This window comes from Bufo bufo, chromosome 5 (assembly GCF_905171765.1).
Source record: "Bufo bufo chromosome 5, aBufBuf1.1, whole genome shotgun sequence".
Classification (NCBI taxonomy): domain Eukaryota; kingdom Metazoa; phylum Chordata; class Amphibia; order Anura; family Bufonidae; genus Bufo; species Bufo bufo.
In genome coordinates, this window is record NC_053393.1 from 183,748,191 (window position 1) to 183,772,528 (window position 24,338).

Consider the following 24,338-nt stretch of genomic DNA (forward strand, 5'->3'; position numbering starts at 1 on the left):
ACATTTCTGGCTCTATACACCACCACAATGGATTTGAAATGAAACAAACAAGATGTGCTTTAACTGCAGACTGTCAGCTTTAATTTGAGGGTATTTACATGCAAATCAGGTCAACGGTGTAGTAATTACAACAGTTTGCATATGTGCCTCCCACTTGTTAAGGGACCAAAAGGAATGGGACAATTGGCTTCTCAGCTGTTCCATGGCCAGGTGTGTGTTATTCCCTCATTATCCCAATTACAATAAGCAGATAAAAGGTCCAGAGTTCATTTCAAGTGTGCTATTTGCATTTGGAATCTGTTGCTGTCAACTCTCAAGATGAGATCCAAAGAGCTGTCACTATCAGTGAAGCAAGCCATCATTAGGCTGAAAAAACAAAACAAACCCATCAGAGAGATAGCAAAAACATTAGGCGTGGCCAAAACAACTGTTTGGAACATTCTTTTTAAGAATGTTCCAAACAGTTGTTTTGGCCACGCCTAATGTGAGCTCAGCAACACACCAAAAGACCCGGAATACCACGGAAAACAACTGTGGTGGATGACCAAAGAATTCTTTCCCTGGTGAAGAAAACACCCTTCACAACAGTTGGCCAGATCAAGAACACTCTCCAGGAGGTAGGTGTATGTGTGTCAAAGTCAACAATCAAGAGAAGACTTAACCAGAGTGAATACAGAGGGTTCACCACAACATGTAAACCTTTTGTGAGCCTCAAAAACAGGGAGGCCAGATTTGAGTTTTCCAAACGACATCTAAAAAAGCCTTCACAGCTCTGGAACAACATCCTATGGACAGATGAGATCAAGATCAACTTGTACCAGAGTGATGGGAAGAGAAGAGTATGGAGAAGGAAAGGAACTGCTCATGATCCTAAGCATACCACCTCATCAGTGAAGCATGGTGGTGGTAGTGTCATGGCGTGGGCATGTATGGCAGCCAATGGAACTGGTTCTCTTGTATTTATTGATGATGTGACTGATGACAAAAGCAGCAGGATGAATTCTGAAGTGTTTCGGGAAATATTATCTGCTCATATTCAGCCAAATGCTTCAGAACTCATTGGACTGTGCTTCACAGTGCAGATGGACAATGACCCAAAGCATACTGCAAAAGCAACCAAAGAGTTTTTTAAGGGAAAGAAGTGGAATGTTATGCAATGGCCAAGTCAATCACCTGACCTGAATCTGATTGAGCATGCATTTCACTTGCTGAAGACAAAACTGAAGGGAAAATGCCCCAAGAACAAGCAGGAACTGAAGACAGTTGCAGTAGAGGCCTGGCAGAGCATCACCAGGGATGAAACCCATCGCTTGGTGATGTCTATGCGCTCCAGACTTGAGGCTGTAATAGACTGCAAAGGATTTGCAACCAAGTATTAAAAAGTGAAAGTTTGATTTATGATTATTATTCTGTCCCATTACTTTTGGTTCCTTAACAAGTGGGAGGCACATATGCAAACTGTTGCAATTCCTACACCGTTCACCTGATTTGGATGTAAATACCCTCAAATTAAAGCTGACAGTCTGCAGTTAAAGCACATCTTGTTCGTTTCATTTCAAATCCATTGTGGTGGTGTATAGAGCCAAAAATGTTAGAATTGTGTTGATGTCCCAATATTTATGGACTTGACTGTAGCTGCCCGTGATGAGAACAAAGTTCTACCACTTTACAAATCACTAGTCAGACCACACATGGAGTACTATGTACAGTTCTGGGCTCCTGTGAACAAGGCAGACATAGCAGAGCTGGAGAGTGTATAGAGGAGGGTAACTAAAGTAATAACTGGAATGGGGAAAATACAGTACCCTGAAAGATTATCAACATTAGGGTTATTCACTTTAGAAAAAAGACGAATGAGGGGAGATCTAATTAATATGTATAAATATATCAGGGGTCAGTACAGAGATCTATCCCATCATCTATTTATCCCCAGGACTGTGACTGTGACGAGGGGACATCCTCTGCGTCTGGAGGAAAGAAGGTTTGTACACAAACATAGAAGAGGATTCTTTACGGTAAGAGCAGTGAGACTATGGAACTCTCTGCCTGAGGAGGTGGTGATGGTGAGTACAATAAAGGAATTCAAGAGGGGCCTGGATGTATTTCTGGAGTGTAATAATATTACAGGCTATAGCTACTAGAGAGGGCTCGTTGATCCGGGGAGTTATTCCGATTGCCTGATTGGAGTTGGGAAGGAATTTTTTATTCCCCTAAAGTGGGAAAATTGGCTTCTACCTCAGTTTTTTTTTTGCCTTTCTCTGGATCAACTTGCAGGATAACAGGCCGAACTGGATGGACAAATGTCTTTTTTCGGCCTTATATACTACGTTATATACTATGTTATTGTTTTCACCTTCTACCATGGGGATCAGCAACCTCCGGCATTCCAGCTGTTCTGAAACTACAACTTCCAGAATCTTCCTTTCTATTGAAGTTATAAGAACAGCCAAGTAAGTGTGCATGCTGGGAGTTGTAGTTTTACAACAGTTGGAGCGCCGAAGGTTGCTCATACCTGCTGTACCACATTCATCATGAGGGTGTGTGGCTGCGTGGCCATGTGTTCACATGTTATGTATATTGACGCACCCCTTTTGCATTTTATAAGTATCAAATCAATACATCTACCTGATTAAACCAAGAAGAGACACTAAAAGACTTGAGTTTGGCAGCCTGCAGAATTGAGAATGTATCCCTGGATTATAATAGTGTACACACTAGAAGTTAGAAGCTAGAAAGACATGAAAAGAGGTAAAAATTTACACGGCATTGGTTCTTTCATCTCATTTTCTCATTGGGCTCCTTTGGATATTGGTCACTGTATGTTGCTGTATGTTTTTTTAGCTAGTTGTGGTAAGTGACTGCACTGTACATAATTTATACATCTGGCCTGTCTGTTATGCTTCTGAAAGTTAATGCAGTAGCCATAACATAGACTGAAACCTGGAATAAGACTTTTACGAGCGTCTGCAGCTGCTGCTTGCATTTAGAAAGCAATAAGACTTGATGTTGCTGGAAGCTTGGAAGCCAGATACAAGCTGGGTTACAGAAAATTAGCCTTTGGCTAGTGAACATGGGTTTATAGAATTTCTGTGAGTCTATTTCCCTTTTCCTAATGGTTGAATTCCAATTATTTCCATTATATCTAGAAGAGTTCTGTCTACAGCAAATAACATTGTGGGCTCTAATGTTTTGTCTAATCATAAAGAGCAAAACTCATTACTAGAGATGAGCGAATTTTTCAAAAAATTTATTTGCTTGTTCGCCTAATTTTTGGGGAAAAATTTGGTTAAAAAACAGCAATTTCCTGACTGCAAAGAACCTTTATAGTGGTGTAGAACCAGGGGCGTACATAAAAATCATTGGGCCCCATAGCAAGAATCTGAATTGGGCCCCCTAACTCCGACCAATACCTACCCTGGCCCATCCCACTACCTGCCCTGGCTCCTCCCCCCCCCCCCCCCCCCCCCCCATTGTATTACTACAGACCCAGAGAATGAAGGGCACAGGTCAGTTTTGCCACAAAGGGAACACCGTAGGAACAAAACCCGTAAAACGGTGGAGGAATTTTTAATTTTTTTTCTATTCCACCCCATTTGGAATTTTTTACCTGCTTCCCACTACATTGTATGCCATATTAATGCACAACTTGTACCACAAAAAAGAAGCCCTCATATGGATATGTGAAAAAAAATAGTTATGGCTCAATGAAGATAGGGAAGAAAAATGAAAATGCAAAAATGAAAAAACCTCCGGTATCTTAATGGTTAAAAGGGTTATCCAACCCCTATTATGTCCCTCAAAGTGCAACAGTTTTTCACCCTTATGGCCCCAGAATACACCACATGCCCCCTCCCTCACAGCAATGAGTTCCCCTCACTCACGGCATCTGAGAGTGTTAAAAACCGGAAGTGTGGGATTCCTCTTCAGGCGCGCTTTTCCCCAGTGGAGATCGGGAAAAGCACCATGTTCTATAAATAACCCACAGCCTGTACTAGGCTTCCAGGCTCATTGTTAGTATATCCGAGTTTAGGCCACTAGGTGGCAGAACTGTGATATAGTGATTTCTATACAGACTAATGGAGCAATTTACATCTGATGATTGTAAGTTGTGGTCTACTTAGGGGACCTAACAAAAAGTAAAAAGAATGTAAAAAAAGTTTTGAAAATATAAAAAAAAACTTAAAAATTAAAATCACCCCCATTCCTCATACTGGTAAAATATTTTTAAAAAAGTTAGCCCATATAGTGAATGGCGTAACAGAATATTTAAAAATAGGCCTATTCGCGTTTTTTTATCACTTTATCGCCCAAGAAAATTGAATAAAAAGTGATCAAGTCATACACACCCCAAAATGGTATCGTCAAAAATGACAGATCGTTCCACCAAAAATGAGCCCCATACATCTCCGTATACATAACTATAAAAAAGTTATGAGGGTCAGAATATCACAATTTTTTATGAAGTGAGTCCTGTGTATTTAAGTTTTATTTAGACTCTATTTTTAAAATGTTTCTGTGGGTATTTGAACTCACAACCATGTACATTAAATGCAAGAATGTTAAACCCTGTGCTACAAAGCATAATGTTAAGGCACTTTTGAAAAACCTCATAGAAGTTTCTCTTGTATGACACAAGAGAAACTTCTATGAGGTTTTTCCATAATGACTTAGCACTGAGCTCTATAGCCCAGTGGTTAAGGGTCTTATCTATAATGTAGATGGTTGTGAGTTTGAATCCTCACAGAAACATTTAAAAAATAGAGACTTATACAATGCTTGGAAATACCCCTTTTGTTCATAACACTGACTCCATATATGGACACATCCTTATATGGAGTCAGAGCAGGGACTCCTAAGCTGGGAAATTCCTCACTCCGGGGCCCTGACTGAGCATAATAAAGCAAGCAAGGCCTGGAACATAATAAAAGTGGGTGCTATCTGCCTTGAGCTCTGGGTCCCCCAGTGCCACGTGCCCCATAGCAGCTGTGTGGTCTGCCTATATTGGCAGTACGCCACTGTGTAGAACACTGTGCCTTGCAGTAACACAAATAGGGAGTCTACTATGGTAGTGAAATAATACTGTGAGTCCGTATGACAGACGTCACACTTAGAATCACTGCACACTTCGCTTATTTGGGCAGTCACAGGGCCAAAACTGACCAAATAACTCACCTATGAACTCTGCCTTACAGGTCAAAGTTAGCGCCAAGAAGAAGCACACTCCTTTTACACCGTCATCAGCTGATTCCACATAAATGTCTACAAACCCTGTTCTATTAAACACTTTTACAAGTAGAACCCCCCGACATAGTGGAGAAGGTGTCAGCAGTAAGTTTGTCATAACTTCACTGATTATTTTGCCCTTCCTCTGATCCGTCAGAACAATAACCCACAAAAAACGGATCCTGTCTGTGGAGCATCCGCATTTGGTCAGCAATCCATCAGTATTACTAATGGAGGAGTGAATACAAAACAGAGATGACACGTAAACGGAATAGTTGCATGTCCGTTTTTTGTGGGTTATTGTTCTGACGGATCAGAGGAAGGGCAAAATAATCAGTGAAGTTGTCACAAACTTACTGCTGACACCCTCTCCATTCTGTCGGGGGGATCTACTTATATAAGCGTTTAATAGAACAGGGTTTGTAGACATCTCCTGCGCATCCCCCATACTCTGGAACTCGCTACCCCAACATATCAGACTCTCACCTACAGTGGAATCCTTCAAAAGAAACCTGAAAACCCACCTCTTCAGACAAGCCTACAACCAGTGACCCTGCTGCCTCTATACCGCCATGACCAACTTCACCTGCACCTACTGTGTCTTTCTCCCATACCATGTAGATTGTAAGCCCTCATGGGCAGGGCCCTCTCTCCTTCTGTACCAGTTTGTAACTGGTTTTGTTTATGATTAGTGCAATTGTCTGTATTATGTATGTATACCTCTTCTCATATGTACAGCGCTATGGAATGAATGGCACTTTAATAATAAATAATAATAATAATAATAATAATAATAATAATAATAATAATAATGTCTTCTGTGTTTTGTACTCACTCCTGCTTTTGGCTATCAAATCTTAAGCCAATTCTGATGTGACCATACAGGCCTTACAGATGCTACACAGACTGGATCCGTTGTGCGTCTCATTTTATCTTCCTTCTGACAGATCAGAAGAAGGGTCAAATAAATGATGATGTCGGCCAAGCCAAAACGGCTAAATAGTGGCCCAGTCATGAAGTGGGGAGGGTGGGAACAGCATGAGAAGTCCACAGAGTGGTCCTATGACATAGTGGTTAGGTGGAAGCAGCATGAGGAAACCACAGATGGCACAATGACAGAGTGTGGTGGTGGCGGCAGCATCAGGAGGCCACAGAGTGGCTAGGTGACATAGTGTGGAGGTGGCGGCAGCATGAAGAGACCACAGAGTGGCACAATGACAAAGTCTGAAGGTGGCGGCAGCCTCATGAGGCCACATAGTGGCACAATGAAATAGTCTGAAGGTTGCAGCATCAGGAGGCCACAGAGTGGCACAATAACAAAGTCTAGAGTTGGCGGCAGCATGAGGAGACCACAGAGTGACCCAATAACAGAGTGTGGAGGTGGAAGCAGTATGAGGAGGCCACAAAATGGTACGGTGACATAGTGTGGAGGTGGGTGGCAATACCAGTACCCAATGTAGATGGTGGGTGAAAGAAGGAGCACTTGGCATCAGATGTCTGGCATCAGGTGGGTGGCAGCCTCAGAAAAGTAGCTGAAGCAGGTAGCCAGAAGAAACCGTTCTCTTTTGTCAAAGTGTTGGTGTCACGACCATGGTCGTGACTCCTTGAGCCGCATGCAGTTGCCCGCGGTCTGGTCTTGTTGTCAATCACAGGTGAGGCCTGTTAGTATTATGCTTCATGTGTGGTTGCTGCTGGCAACATGATGTTATTTGGCAGTATAGCAGCCTGAGCTGGTTGCTAGGCAGCTTGCTGTCAAGTGCATGCGGTTGCACCTGGCAACCTGTCTTTGTAGGTGTGCACTTTGTATGTTTGGTGTGTACGGGATTTCAGTTATGCGTGCATTTCCCCTTTAAGTGACACTTACCTTCTTTGGTGTTGGAAGGGTTAATTCCTTTCCTAGTATGTCTGTGTGGGTGTGGCTACTTGGGCTATTTAGCCTTTGCTGGAAGCCTGTAGCTGAGGGGTACTCCAGGCATGTTATGCTGGAGTCATCCTCCTGGTATCCTGATGCCATCTATCCAGTGAGGGCCACCCTTGTGGTCATAAAAATTAATGTATTGATGTTATGCTTATGTTTTGTGTGGAGTCTCACCTTATTGCAGTTATGGGTCTGGTTTCCTGTGTGAGTTTATGTTGTGTGCTGTGTCCTTTTGTGTTTGGTGTGGATAACAGCTATTGAGCACGGGTTCCAGTCAGTGTGTCTGTGGCAGGTAGGTGTGGAAGTGGTTTCACTCGCCTGCCATATCCATATGCTGTTGATGTTCCCCTTTCATTGCAGCTTGGCCAGTGAGACTCCTGTTCCTCCGTGTCTAGGAGGAACAGGTCGTCTTACCCTGCTCCTAGTCCAGGGATCTCTTGAGGGCTAGTAGGGACTCGAGGTCCCTGAGTATGAGCCCTCCTACCATCTGGGTTGGCTCATACAGTTAGGAGTCAAAGTCAGAGTTAGGGACGCTTTAGGAGGTGACCTGCTCCCTAATTCTGTTGTCCAGGCCTAGCAGCTTCCTTATCCTTAACATCGCACGGATGAGGGTTTCCCCCACTCTCATCCGTGACAGTTGGTATGGCATCATGTATGATCTAGTCTGATGCATTAGGCATTGGTGGGTGGAAATCCTGGCTGATAAATGCCTGATTCATCTTGACAAAGGTCAGTCTCTCCACATTTTGAGGTGACAGGCGAGTTCTTCTTGGGGTAACTATGGCCCCCGCTGCACTAAACACCCGCTCTGATGCAACACTACTGGCCAGGCAGGACAGCTTTTCCAAGGCAAACTCTGCTAGTTGCGGCCACAAATCCAGTTTGGCTGCCCAGTAGACCAGTGGATCTTCAATGTGGGTTGGCAGGGTGCTGTCCAAGTATGCCACCACCTGCTGGTTCAGGTCCTGCTCTATGTCTAGCTACTGGTAAGTAGTTTCTTCACTATGCGTGTGAAGGAAGCTGCTCATCAGCAACTCTAGACTCAGGCTCCTGCTGATGGAGCTGGTACAACTCCTGCCACCCCACCCCTCCCCAGCAGCCATGGCAGTGGAACGTGAGCGCAGAGGGCCCCCCTGTTCTGACCTACAAGAGGTTGGACGATGGAAGAGAGACAGTGGCCAACTGACTACATAGAATGTCTCTATAGTAGTTCAGTTTGTCCTCCGTCTCAGCGGGTGTAAAAAAAAAGCCCCCATTCTGGACCGGTAGCGAGGGTCCAACAAGGCGGAGGTCCAGAAGTCATCCCTCTGCCGAATGGTGACAATTCGGCTGTCACTACGCAAGCAAGTGAGCATGAATCGGGCCATTTGTGCAAGTGACTCTGAGGGACTCCCTGCCTCCATCTCCGCTGAATACTGCCACGGTGTATCCGGGTACTCTGTCTCATCTTCCTCATCGCCCTGAGCTCCTCTGGCTGCTCCTGCTACTCCTGTTCTGTTGGTTGAGTCAAAAAACCAACCATTTCTCTACACCTTGCATGTGCTTCAATGTCCCCCCCCCCCCTTCCTCCTACTCTTCTAGTTCAGCCCCCACAGGGCTCATGTGGCCATGAGATCTAGGCGCCACGTCTCCTGTCCCCTGACCAGTTATTGTTACCAGCATCTGTTCCAGGACATGAAGCAGTGGAACGACGTTGTTCATCCCGTAGTCCTGGCGACTGACAAATAAAGTGGTGTCCTCAAAGGGCATGAGCAAACGGCAGGTGTCACGCATGAGCTGCCACTGGCTGAAAGTTACACATTGGAGTACTCCTGTCCGCTTGGATCATCAGGAAATCGTTGATGGCCTTTCTCTGTTTGTACAGGTCCAACATATGGAGGGTGGAATTCCAATGGGTTGAAACTTTGCATATCAGCCTATGTTGGAGGATGCTGTACTGCTGCTGCAGCTCAAGGAGGGTGTGAGTCGCGGTGTCCAAGTGGCTGAAATACATGCAAAGTTTCCTGGCCATTTTTAGGATGTCTTGCAGATGGGTGGAAGACTTCAGGAAACGCTTGACAACCAGATTGAACACGTGTGCCAAACAGGGCGCATGGCTCAGCCCTCCTTGACGCAGTGCAGACACAATGTTCTTCCCATTGTCGGTCACCATGGTTTCAAATTTGAGTTGTCGGGGAGAAGCCAGGATTCGATTTTTTGCTGAAGGACACGGAGCAGTTCCTCCCCTGTGTGACTCTGTTCGCCAAGAGGCAAACGAGGTGAAGAACAGCATGACACCGTCATGCCCTGTACATGTGATATGCTGGAGGGGCACTGTGAATTGTCCCTGCAATTGTCCCAGAGGACACGGTGAAGGGTGAGGAGGTAGAGGCGGACATTGTCGCTGGATCAAAGCCATGGCAACGTGAAGGCGGAAGCGGCGTCACCTGGCCACGTTTCTAGTGTGGCTGTGCAGGAACCACATTCACCCAGTGGGCCATATAGGGCAAGTACTGTCCCTGATCGTAGTTATAGCTCCACACGTCAGGCTCAAGGACTGGCCCACCTTATGTTCTACATATTTGTGCAAGGCTGGTACTGCTTTTTTGGCAAAGATATGACGGCTTGGGACTCTCCACCTCGGCTTGGCACAAGATATCAGTTCTCTGAAAGGTGCAGAGTCCACCACTTGGAAAGGGAGGGATTGCAGCACCAGCAACTTGGACAGGAGCGCTTTCAGCTTCCGCGCTGTTGGATGAGTGTACGCATACTGTTGTCTCTTGGCAATCGCTTTGGTGATTGATTCCTGGCGTAATGCGTGACGAGGAGTAGTAGGAGGAGGAGCAGGAGCATAGGGACCAGCAGATGATGGTAATGACAGTCAGCTCCCTTCGGCTATGGTGGTGGAGCCTTGACTGCGTGAACCGGGTGCATGCCACTGGGTGATGCAGCGGTTGCTGCAGTAGGCTGGACCATTACATCGGAGCCACGTTTCTCCTAGGCCACTGCATGGCGACATTGACACTTTGGTCACGCTTCACCTTCTGCCCACAGATTCTACATATGGCCACGTTCACCTCCTCCGGTGGCTTAAGAAAATACTGCCACACCGCCGAGTAGGTGATTTTACCACCAACACTATGCACTGACTGAATGCTACCGCCGCTGCCTCCTTGAACCCCTGCACCACTACTTCCCAAGCAGTTAGGCTCCTATTCCTGGCACGTTTGGCTCCCGACCTTCCACTGCTGCCACCCTGCTGACTCCCGCCCATGATAGAAATTTGCTGGCTCCGCCGCTGGCACACGGGCAAACTGCCACCCCACCAAAGCCTTTACTACAGATAAGTGCACCGCAGAGTGGCAATTTTTTTTTTCCTTTTTGCACTAATACACATCACAAAAGGCTTTGCAAGAAATAACTACACTGCTGAGCCGCAAATATATTTTTTTTTTTCCGCTAAAACACCCCACAAAAACCTTTACTACAGATTACTGCACCGCAGAGTGGCAAATGCATTTTTTATTTTTCCGCTAAAAGACCCCATAACAGTCTTTACTACAGAGCACCGCACAAGGGCAAATAAGACGTAGAAATATTTCCATTGTAATAACCTCTGTTAATGGCTGTATCAAACAGCATTTGCACCCTAATCAGATTGGTTTTCTGGAATTACAGAGCTGTATAATGTCAATATGGGTGCCCAGTAAGTGCTACAAGGTCTAATAAGAATGTTCCTATTACCCAGGCTGTCACCTACCCAAATTAAACCTGTTCAACAGAAATGCAGTGGAATTATTCCTCCCTATCCTTTCCCTACATCTTGAAAAATCTTTCCCTGCACTTGTAAATCGTTTTTTTGAGCACAATGACGATTTTCACTGTCCTTTGCTCCTGCAGAAATGTCTCTCCCTGCAGTAAGTACGCTGGTGAATGGCAGAATCTAAGATGGCTGACATACTTATAGGGCTGTGACATCACAGGGCTGGCTGCTGATTGGCTGCATGCATGTCAGTATGGGTGAGCCCGCCTTCCCAGACTTCCTTTCTCCATGTCCTCACATGTGCAGCAGCCATTTTAGGAAAAATGCAATTCGTTACTACGAAGTACGAGGAAATTTGCATTCGGTGTGAATCGAAATTTTCCTGAAATTCGAAACGAATTCCACTTCGTCAGCACTTTTTGGCCATATACACTCACCTAAAGAATTATTAGGAACACCATACTAATACGGTGTTGGACCCCCTTTTGCCTTCAGAACTGCCTTAATTCTATGTGGCATTGATTTAACAAGGTGCTGATAGCATTCTTTAGAAATGTTGGCCCATATTGATAGGATAGCATCTTGCAGTTGATGGAGATTTGAGGGATGCACATCCAGGGCACGAAGCTCCCGTTCCACCACATCCCAAAGATGCTCTATTGGGTTGAGATCTGGTGACTGTGGGGGCCATTTTAGTACAGTGAACTCATTGTCATGTTCAAGAAACCAATTTGAAATGATTCGAGTTTTGTGACATGGTGCATTATCCTGCTGGAAGTAGCCATCAGAGGATGGGTACATGGTGGTCATGAAGGGATGGACATGGTCAGAAACAATGCTCAGGTAGCCCGTGGCATTTTAACGATGCCCAATTGGCACTAAGGGGCCTAAAGTGTGCCCAGAAAACATCCCCCACACCATTACACCACCACCACCAGCCTGCACAGTGGTAACAAGGCATGATGGATACATGTTCTCATTCTGTTTACGCCAAATTCTGACTCTACCATTTGAATGTCTCAACAGAAATCGAGACTCATCAGACCAGGCAACATTTTTCCAGTCTTCAACAGTCCAATTTTGGTGAGCTCGTGCAAATTGTAGCCTCTTTTTCCTATTTGTAGTGGAGATGAGTGGTACCCGGTGGGGTCTTCTGCTGTTGTAGCCCATCCGCCTCAAGGTTGTGCGTGTTGTGGCTTCACAAATGCTTTGCTGCATACCTCGGTTGTAACGAGTGGTTATTTCAGTCAACGTTGCTCTTCTATCAGCTTGAATCAGTTGGCCCATTCTCCTCTGACCTCTAGCATCAACAAGGCATTTTCGCCCACAGGACTGCCGCATACTGGATGTTTTTCCCTTTTCACACCATTCTTTGTAAACCCTAGAAATAGTTGTGCGTGAAAATCCCAGTAACTGAGCAGATTGTGAAATACTCAGACCGGCCCGTCTGGCACCAACAACCATGCTACGCTCAAAATTTCTTAAATCACCTTTCTTTCCCATTCTGACATTCAGTTTGGAGTTCAGGAGATTGTCTTGACCAGGACCACACGTCTAAATGCATTGAAGCAACTGCCATGTGATTGGTTGACGAGATAATTGCATTAATGAGAAATAGAACAGGTGTTCCTAATAATTCTTTAGGTGAGTGTACATGACCAGAGAAGTGTGTTTTGATTACGAATATATGGATGCAATTTTGGATATGCCATCATATAGTAGAAAACACAGTCCGATATCCATTATCCTACCACACATTAAGGACCACAGTAAAATAGAGTAGAACCATATGAGAGACTTGTGGAATTTGATTCCAAAATATGGATCTACATTAGGCCTTAAATGAGTTTTTCAGCTTTGGGAACTTGTTTAAATTTCAACCCCTATTTGCTGCATTTGCATAGTCACCTGCTTCCCACTGCTCATTTCTGGGTCCCATTTTTGGTGTTCCAGTCACCATCCTGCAAGCTTTGAGACAGACTGGGTGATGGGTGCAATCTCAGCAATTTACTTTCCAGGGCACATGGCCCAAGTGATGGTTCAAGTGTCCAAAAAGCTGCAAAAATGCTGAAATCGTATGTGTGTATAGTGTCACATACCATATGTTATAGTATTGGGTTAGTACAAGTTCAGTTTTTGCTCAGTATAAGATTCAGTACAAGTTCTATCACGGTATAAGGGTAAACACTAGTTTTGATCGAGCACCATAGTGCACGGGTGCTCGGGCCGAACACAACGAGATGCTCGGTTGCTCGGAAGTCAATGGGAGAACTCAAGCATTAAACCAGGCACCCCCTGCTCTGAAGAGGGGACGGTGCCTGGTTAATAGGAAAAGGTCAGAAATTTATGGAAACACCATCAAAATGGTTCAGAAAAAGCATGGGAAGTATGTCTGGATGCATCTTGGACTCCCAGGTCGCTGCTGGGAGCGATGTTGTCCGAGAAGTACGCCACTTTTACAGACTGACAATAATACGCACCAAACTGAAAATAAAATCGATTTTAGAGGAAACATTGTTAGGAAAGATTCTTTCCTGTAGATTTACTTGTATAAAAAGTGCAAGTGCTGCCAAAAATTACAAGGAAGTGGCACTCTGATACAAGATGTATATCACATAAAGGAGGCCCTCATTCACATTGTGGTACAATTGTTCATGTAGTGGGACTCCTACACTCATAAAGCCTATGCTCTAAGTGAAAGGGCTGCCAAAAATTACAAGGAATAGGCACTCCAATACACCCTTTGTTACACATAAAGGAGGGCATCATACAAAGCCTTAAAAAATTATGATTGATGGCCTGCTGATGACCCGCAAAATCATTTGGAGCAAGCGCCTGCTGGTGACCCTCTAAAACATTATGGGCGAGGGCCTGCTGCCGCTTTGGTGACTCTAGATAACCTGGGGCTGATCGCACATCCCCGTGACGGTGACGATCCATTCGGATGTCTGCCCTATCAACTATCGATGTTAATTTCAGCGCCAACCACGGTAACCAAGGGTAAGGGGAATCAGTGTTCGAATCCGGAGAGGGAGCCTGAGAAACGGCTATGGCTACCACATCCAAGCAAGGCAGCATGAGCGCAAATTTACTATTAGATATAATTAGGTGAGGACCTGCAGATGAGCCGACCCTGTAAAACATTATATGTGAGGGCCTGCTGCTGAGCTGACCCTCTAAAACATTATGGGTGAAGGCCTGTTGCTGAGCTAACCATTTAAAATATTATATAGATAAAAAGAAAGAGACAGGAGGCAGCGCCTCGTGTGTAAAACCGTATGATATTTTATATAAAAACACCAAAGCACTGATTGCGCTTACCGTATCGGGTTGTGATGAGTCACAACTCCTATGAATCACTTATACTGGTAAAAGGCCCGTCCAGCTTGCGGGGGTGACTGCTGCTGATGCCCAGGTTCTTACCTGTAGCCGTGGGGTACGGTGTCCGGGTATAGGTAATGGTAGATAGAGGTAAACAAAAAATTGAACCTTATATAAAGCGGCGCTACTGCAGAAGACATGACTCAGGTAGGTAAAATAAAGTGGGTCTTTATTTGTAAAAGTCTACGCGTTTCAGGGGCGGACTGCCCCCTTCATCAGGACAATAGGTCTGTACAACAGACAGACCTATTGTCCTGATGAAGGGGGCAGTCCGCCCCTGAAACGCGTAGACTTTTACAAATAAAGACCCACTTTATTTTACCTACCTGAGTCCTGTCTTCTGCAGCAGCGCCGCTTTATATAAGGTTAAATTTTTTGTTTACCTCTATCTACCATTTAAAATATTATGGGAGAGTGCCTGCTGCTTTGCTGACCATTGAAAACATTTAGGTGCGATGCGTGAGGTGAACGCATTGCACCTGCACTGAATCCGGACCCATTCATTTCTATGGGGCTGTGGCCATGAGCGGTGATTTTCACACATCACTTGTGCGTTTTTCACGTAACGCAGGCCCCATAGAAATGAATGGGGTTGCGTAAAAAATCGCAAGCATCCGCAAGCAAGTGCGGATGCGGTGCGATTTTCACGCACGGTTGCTAGGTGACGATCGGGATGGGGACCCGATCATTATTATTTTCCCTTATAACATGGTTATAAGGGAAAATAATAGCATTCTGAATACAGAATGCATAGTAAAATAGGGCTGGAGAGGTTAAAAAAAAATATAGATATATTTTAACTCACCTTAATCCACTTGTTCGGCATCTCTTCTGTCTTCATCTGTGAGGAAAAGGACCTTTGATGACGTCACTACGCTCATCACATGATCCATCACCATGGTGATGGATCATGTTAAATGACCATGTGATGAGCGTAGTGACGTCATCAAAGGTCCTTGTCCTCACAGATGAAGACAGAAGAGATGCCGGCTGCACGAACAAGTGGATTAAGGTGAGTTAAAATTTTATTTTATTTTTTTAACCCCTCCAGCCCTATTTTACTATGCATTCTGTATTCAGAATGCTATTATTTTCCCTTATAACCATGTCATAATGGAAAATAATACAATCTACACAACCTTGAACCCAAACCTGAACTTCTGTGAAGAAGTTTGGGTCTGGGTACCACAGTTGTTTTTTTATCACGCGCGTGCAAAACACATTGCACCCGCGCGATAAAAACTGAACAAAGGAAAGCAATCGCAGTCAAAACTGACTGCAATGGCGTACCTACTCGAGCGGGTTTGCCGCAATGCACCGGGACGCATCCGGACCTTATCTGGACACGCTCGTGTGAAAGGCCTTACAGTGTTCAAAGCAGGCCAGGTCACCTGAATACTTCAGCTAGGAATAATGGAATAGGACTCCGGTTCTATTTTGTTGGTTTTCAGAACAAGGGGACATGATTAAGAGAGACAGCCGGGGCGATCCGTATTGCGCCGCTAGAGGTGAAATTCTTGGACCGGCGCAAGACGAACCAAAGTGAAAGCATTTGCCAAGAATGTTTTTATTAATCAAAAAAGAAAGTCCGGAGGTTCGAAGACGATTAGATACCGTTGTAGTTCCGACCTTAAACGTTGAGGACTGGCGATCCAGCGGCGTTATTCCCATGACCCGCCGAACTGCTTCCGGGAAACTAAAGTCTATGGGTTCCGTGGGAAGTATGGTTTTAAAGCTAACAAAGTACACTGTATGTCACAGATAAGTTTTTGAAGCGCACACGTTACACTGCAGATGTGGCCCTAGTAAGGTCACTGTCAGAAGCGGACACCGTCTAAGGAAAAAACTCATTGCATGACAGATAATTTTTTGAAGCGCACACGTTACACTGCAGATGTGGCCCTGGTATGGTCACTGTCAGAAGTGGACACAGTCTACGGAAAAATTACATTGTATGTCACAGATAAATTTTTGAAGCACACACGTTGCACTGCAGATGTGACCCTGGTAAGGTCACTGTCAGAAGCAGACACTGTCTACGGAAAAAGTACAGTGGATGTCACTGATATTTTAGGTATGAGCACACTTTACACAGGAGATGTGGTGCAAATAATTTAACTGTCCGTAGCGGCTTATTACACGGTATTTAGTGCAGGATGCACTAGAAATATATATTGCTGCTGTCATTTAAAGGACTTTTGGGTCTCTGAAAAGTTTTTGGTATAAAAATCATCCTATTACACTCCCTACACTGTCTGTCCTTTCCTATGCACAGCTCTCCCCAACACTGAGCAATTTAGAGCAGGTTGCGCTACAAACATATATTGCTGCTGTCACACACAATAGTCCTTACAACGACTTTTGGGTCTCTGAAACTTTTTGGTACCAAAAAAATATTCAATTACACTCCCTACACTCTCTGTCCCTTCCTATGCTCAGCTCTCCCTGACTGCAAATGAGCCGAACATGTGTCATCGGGTGCTATATAGCACCCGATGTCGTGTTCCGGCCAGCCAATCACTGTAATGCCAGTAGCCAACATGGCTACTGGCATTACAGTGAGGGCAGTACTTACCTGCATGTTTATTGGCTGTGTAGCAGCCAAGAAATGTGCGGTAGGATACTCAAGCATGGCGCTCGAGCACATGCGGTACTCGGCCGAGTACCGCCATATGCCAGCATCGAGATTCTCGAGCCGAACAGGCGTTCGGCCGAGCATGCTCGGTCATCACTAGTAAACACAAAGAACATTTTTTTCCAATTAACGCAATTGTGATATAGGGATAAAAATAATAGGTACTAGTATGATACCTATGCGAGGTTTCATACTTATTTACTTTCCATTCTTCATTATATACAAAGAAGAGTCCAGTGAACGCTCCTGCTTCACCTGATATTTGTTAACTCTTTTTGTGCTGTGGTTTGTTGTCTTTTAGCTTCATTTACTGTAGCTTCATTTGCTGCTTTCTAATGGACAAATCAAACTCTTTTAGTGTATATTCAGCGTAAATATCAAACATCTCAAAGTGAAATAAATACAGGCAGACAATTACAAAGTGAATACAACCAAGACAACCATTATACACGTGGACAAATACATTGTAAGGGGGAAAAATAGTGGGAGGAATGCTATGTCAGTGACTCAAGGTGGTCCTAAACAGTGCTAAACCTCTGCAGATCAAATTGATAAGGAAGAAATCCTGGTCTGGTGTTCTGGAGTGGAGATCTCTCAGCTAACTAAGAATTGAATATAGGTGAGTTTCTAAAAATGCTTCATGGATGCCAAAGGGTGAGATGACCATTAACTAAGCTATCATATCTTTTTTGCACATTTTGCTATGTAATTCTTCCTCCAAGTGATGTCAGGTGGATGAGTTAGCTGATTTTCTAAATTTGGAAAATACTAACTGCATAGCGATAACAAAATGTCTAAAAACATTTTTCAATGAGGAGATGGCCAGGGTTTTTGAAGAGTAAACTATCTCTTGTTACGATATCTGTTCACTGTGTTCCATTGTCTGTGAAGGTTCTCATCTTAACGGAAATAAGCAATTAACGACATATCAGCATGGCTTCGTGAGGGATCGGTCATGTCAAACTAATTTAATCAGTTTCTTTGAGGAGGTAAGTTCTAGACTTGACAGCGGCGAATCAATAGATGTCGTATATCTGGACTTCTCCAAAGCATTTGACACTGTACCACATAAAAGGTTAGTATATAAAATGAGAATGCTCGGACTGGGAGAAAACATCTGTATGTGGGTAAGTAACTGGCTCAATGATAGAAAACAGAGGGTGGTTATTAACGGTACATACTCAGATTGAGTCACTGTCACTAGTGGAGTACCTCAGGGGTCAGTATTGGGCCCTATTCTCTTCAATATATTTATTAATGATCTTGTAGAAGGCTTGCATAGTAAAATATCAATTTTCGCAGATGACACTAAACTGTGTAAAGTAATTAACACTGAAGAGGACAGTATACTACTACAGAGGGACCTGGATAGATTGGAGGCTTGGGCAGATACGTGGCAGATGAGGTTTAACACTGACAAATGTAAGGTTATGCACATGGGAAGAAATAATGCAAGTCACCCGTACATACTAAATGGTAAAACACTCGGTAATACTGACATGGAAAAGGATCTAGGAATTTTAATAAACAGCAAACTAAGCTGCAAAAAACAGTGTCAGGCAGCTGCTGCCAAGGCCAATAAGATAATGGGTTGCATCAGAAGGGGCATAGATGCCCGTGATGAGAACATATTCCTACTACTTTACAAATCATTAGTCAGACCACACATGGAGTACTGTGTACAGTTCTGGGCTCCAGTGAACAAGGCAGACATAGCAGAGCTGGAGAGGGTCCAGAGGAGGGCAACTAAAGTAATAACTGGAATGGGGCAACTACAGTACCCTGAAAGATTATCAAAATTAGGGTTATTCACGTTAGAAAAAAGACGACTGAGGGGAGATCTAATTACTATGTATAAATATATCAGGGGTCAGTACAGAGATCTATCCCATCATCTATTTATCCCCAGGACTGTAACTGTGACGAGGGGACATCCTCTGCGTCTGGAGGAAAGAAGGTTTGTACACAAACATAGAAAAGGATTCTTTACGGTAAGAGCAGTGAGACTATGGAACTCTCTGTCTGAGGAGGTGGTGATGGTGAGTACAATAAAGGAATTCAAGAGGGGCCTGGATGTATTTCTAGAGTGTAATAATATTACAGGCCATAGCTACTAGAGAGGGGTCGTTGATCCAGGGAGTTATTCTGATTGCCTGATTGGAGTCGGGAAGGAATTTTTAATCCCCTAAAGTGAGGAAAATTGGCTTCTACCTCACAGTTTTTTTTCCCTTCCTCTGGATCAACTTGCAGGATAACAGGCCGAACTGCATGGACAAATGTCTTTTTTCGGCCTTATGTACTATGTTATGTACTATGTAAGGTTCTCATTTATCCAGGTCATGGTATATCTGTAAAGAATAAATCAAGGCAACTGGACTCGTTCTTCCAACGAGCTTTCTCAATTCTGAGTGACTGTACAATAATTCTCCCCTGCTGGGTATAATTACCAGATGTTGATTCAGTTACATATTTATTCCCAGAGAATTCTTGTACAGTCACTCAGAATTGAGAAAGCTTGTTGGAAGAACGAGTGAAACGTTTTCAAGAAATCTACAGTAAGTCCAGTTGCTTTGATTTATTCTTTACAGATATACTGTGTTCCATTGTATGCCGTGTGGCTGTTTGCTGTGTTGTGCATACTGGCCACAGATAACTATGGGCGTGATCATGATCTTTGTGTTTGTTTCTCCTCTCTGCATCTATGTGTGTTTTGGACTAATGAGTTCAGATATATGATCTGTCTGTCTATCCCACCCCTTGGCTGAGCAACAGCAACAGTTTCTGTATCTGGTACATATATGATAGGCACTCCTCCTTCTGGGTTATGTGTAAACAATAATTTATTTAATTCAAAAACAATAAAAAAAACAATCAATCTTCCATGATCAATCCATAATTAATTCATAAATAGCTTTGAATTGATGGGGCCCCAAGAAATATATATTCCAATGTATTAATGAGCTGATATAGATGTGTTCTAAAAATTAATGTTTATTGTAGTAATTCATCAAAACATTACACTCTATACATAATTAATCCAACCCCCCAAAAATATGAGTCTTCTAAAATAAAATAAAAATATACTATGAATGATTACTAAAAGTAGATCCTACACATAATCCATATAAATAGTCCGTATCAAATCTGCTTGGATTATAATTCTTGTAAATACTCTGAATCAAATACAATTGACTTATGTACGTCATACAGTGTTATTAGGTATATAGGGTTAATCTGCACTTAAAAAATATAAAAATCTTGTATACCATATAGTATCTCTCCGACAAAATATATATATTAGAGAAAATCAAAAACACTCCTGCGCTCCCATACAAAAAAATCTACCAACCTATAGTTGAAGGTCCGCTGCACAGTGTATATAATGGGCTTTGCTGCTGACGCCCAGGGTACAAAATTGATTAAATGTTGATTTACCTTACGGTAAAAGCTTACACTGGCGCTGGTAGGTAGAAATGTGACACATAAAATACAGTGGCTGTATGAATATTCCGATTTAGTAAAAGATGGATATCATTGACAATCCAATGAATTAATCACCGCAATGATAATTACCTTTTCTCTGGATGTGGGCTGGAGAAATAGTCTAAGTTCTTTAAATATTTGCACAGTTCCCGTTCCTGTGTGTAGAGGGGTGTGAAGAGAGGCAAGAACTTCACTGCTCACCTGCTAGCATTCACACTGCTCCGGCCGGTAGCTGCGTGGTGCGAGGGAGCAGACTATGGTTTCGGCGTCCAGGATTTTCTGTGCGTGTGACGTCACCGCAAAGTACTACTGGTGCTCCCAGAGATCAAAGTTCATCCGACGCGTTTCTGAGCCGTCGGGCTCCTTCATCAGGGATGGTCTGACCCTTCAAGTCTGGGAGTTATATAGGCGTCCTGGTTGCCAAGGCAACACCTACTCTTATTACACACAGGGAGAGAGAAAAAGAGGAGAGGGGAAAGAGCCCAGAAAATAGTTCCACAGCGGCTACAATATGCAGATTATGCAAATTCACTGAGGAACAAAAAGTTCACTGAAAAGCGAAAAGTTCGATTTCACGATTGAGTCCATTTGGGGCTAGGCTGTTTAATTTAAATATCCAGCTGCTTTCCGCTCTGGCTTTCCGCCCCTTTTATCTTCCATCACTTTTTCCAAGCCTCCAAAGGTAGAGCCCCGAAATTTTGCCGCATGATGTTGTTGATAGTGTCTAGATAAGGGATGTCCGTCAAATTTTTTTATTATGTTTCTGACATGCTCACTTATCCTGGTTTTCAGTAAACGTTTTGTTCTCCCTATATACAATTTGTCACAGGGACATTTAATAAAATAAATCACTCCTCTCGTATTGCAGGTAATGAAGTTTTTTATTTGAAATGTATTTAAGGCTTTTATGGTTTTTTTTGTATGGTCTCTAGTGATTTTGCAATTTCGGCATGTTTTGCAAGGGAAAAAACCCATTCCATTGTGACTGGTCCTATTAATTAAACTGTTGGACTTGATGGATGGAGCAATAAGGGTATTTAAATTTGGGGCTTTTCTAAAAATAAATTTAGGTTTTGATGGAATTTTGTCACCCATTAGACTATCCTGTTTTAGGATATCCCAATAACGCCTAATGATTTTCCTAAAATTCCCTGCTCCTGTACTGTATCTAGTAATAAGCGGAATATTAAAATCCTCTTTATTTGTATTTATTGTTGTCAAATCTGTTCCGTATTTGTTCTCTTTTAGTAGAAGATTACGGTTTAATTGTTTTACCTTGTCTATTGTAGGTTGTAAATCTGTTAGTTTGTAGCCTTTTTCTTGAAATTTATTGTTCAGCTGGTCTATCTCTTTTACAAAATCCACCTCATTTGAGCAATTTCTTCGTGCTCGTATATACTGGCTATAAGGGATATTTGTGAGCCAGGTAGCTAGATGACAACTGATTAGCGGAATGAAACTATTTGTATCCGTAGGCTTATGATAGGTCTTAGTTTTGAGTGAGCCGTTTTCTATAAATATGGTGAGATCTAAAAAGTCAATAGATACTTTATTATAACTAGCTGTAAAATTCAGATAAAAATCATTTTTATTAAGGTTAGTTAAAAATTGGATAAGAGATAATTCATCACCGCGCCAGATAAAAATGACATCATCAATAAAACGTTTCCAGAGGACCAGACCCGCACCGAGCTCTCCACTGGGGAAGATGGTAAGCTCCTCCCATCTCCCCACATATAGATTAGCGAAACTCGGTGCGAATCTGGTCCCCATCGCGGTACCCCACGTCTGTAGATAAAAATCGGGGCCGTATTTAAAATAATTGTGCTCTAAAATGAAAGTGATACAATTCCCGATAAATTGTATTTGATCTTTTGGCACCTTGCTATCTTTATTTAGAAAGTATTCTGTGGCTTCACGCCCTTTACCATTTTCAATAATAGTGTATAAGGAGGTAACATCGAGTGTACCTAATATAAAATCCGATTGCCATTTGATTCCTTGTAAGATTTGTATAATATGTTTTGTATCTTTTAGGTAGGCTTGTAATTTTTGTACTTGAGGTTGTAATAGCACATCCACATATCTGGATAAATTTGCCGTAAGGCTCTCAATCCCAGAGATAATAGGCCTACCCGGAGGTTTATCTTTATTTTTGTGGATCTTTGGCAAATAATAGAAAAAGGGGATCCTAGGATTCTGGTTATTGATGTATAGGGCCTCTTCCGTTGATAAGATCCCATCTCTTTTCCCTTTGTTAATCAGTACACTTAATTTGTTTTTAAATGTTTCCGTGGGGTTCATAGGGAGTTTCTTGTACGTTTTGTGGTCCGAGAGTAATCTAATAGATTCTGCATGATACTCTTCTTGATCTAGTACCACTATCCCCCCCCCCCTTATCTGCGGGCCTAATGATAATATTATGGTTCACTTGTAGGGTCTTAATGGCTCTAGATTCCTGTTTAGTTAGATTTCGAGGGCCCTTGTTGTTTTTACCTTTATTTTTATTAATATTATTCAGTTTATGTAGGTCCCTAATCACCAAAGTTTGAAAGGTTTTCATTGGGTCTGAATATTCATTTAATGGGTGAAAATTAGATTTTAATTTCAGGCCTGTATGAATAAAAGTGTCCATATTTGTGGAACCTAGAGTTATGTTGTCCGTATGGGTCCTAGTAAGGTTCTGAACTGTTGGATCATTTTGTGGTTTTGATTTTATGGATTTTCCAATAGGGATCTCTTTATTAGGATTGGTTTTCTTTAGGAAGTATTTTTTCAGTGCTAAATTGCGAAGGAATTTTTTGACTCCTATAAAGGCATCGAAGGGGTTAAATCTAGAGTTAGGTGCGAACTTTAGCCCTTTTTGTAATAGAGCTAATTCTCCTCCTTTGAGGCTATAGCTGCTTAAGTTAAAGATGCCTGATTCAGCCTCTCTTGTAGGAATACTCTTCTTTTTTATTCCTTTCCCTCGTTTACCCCTTTTTGTTTTTTTCGTGTATTTATTCTTGCCCTGAAAAAATCCTTATTAACTGTTTTTTTAAAGGTTTTTTTGGGCTTTGTTTTTACTGCAGCTGCGTAATCAGATGTATTATTGGGGCTAATGGAGGTAATGTTTAAATGTATATTCTCCTCAGTGTTCGGAGCTTGTCCCCTTTTAGTTGTTATAGCAGAAGTTGAATGATTAATGCGTGAATTTTCTATGCAGTCGAATTCTATCCTTAATGGAGTTGTTTCCTTCCTTTCCTTATCAACATCCTCATTTGTGATGGCTTCCAATATTGCATATCTATTTTGGGATATTATTGAGCCATTATTAAACCCTTCGGGTTTTTTGTTACATTCAATCTGTATATGAGGTAATAATGGTGGATTATGGGTATTTCTTGTTTCCTTCCCTTGTTCTGGTAAGATCTCTTCCGTATGATCTTCATAGATAGAAAAATTATTGAGGGTACAATCGCATAATGTATCGTCTATAGTGTCTAGATCCATATTACTCATATTATCACCTTGTTGTTCTGACCCCTGTTGCACTCAAAACTAAGACCTATCATAAGCCTACGGATACAAATAGTTTCATTCCGCTAATCAGTTGTCATCTAGCTACCTGGCTCACAAATATCCCTTATAGCCAGTATATACGAGCACGAAGAAATTGCTCAAATGAGGTGGATTTTGTAAAAGAGATAGACCAGCTGAACAATAAATTTCAAGAAAAAGGCTACAAACTAACAGATTTACAACCTACAATAGACAAGGTAAAACAATTAAACCGTAATCTTCTACTAAAAGAGAACAAATACGGAACAGATTTGACAACAATAAATACAAATAAAGAGGATTTTAATATTCCGCTTATTACTAGATACAGTACAGGAGCAGGGAATTTTAGGAAAATCATTAGGCGTTATTGGGATATCCTAAAACAGGATAGTCTAATGGGTGACAAAATTCCA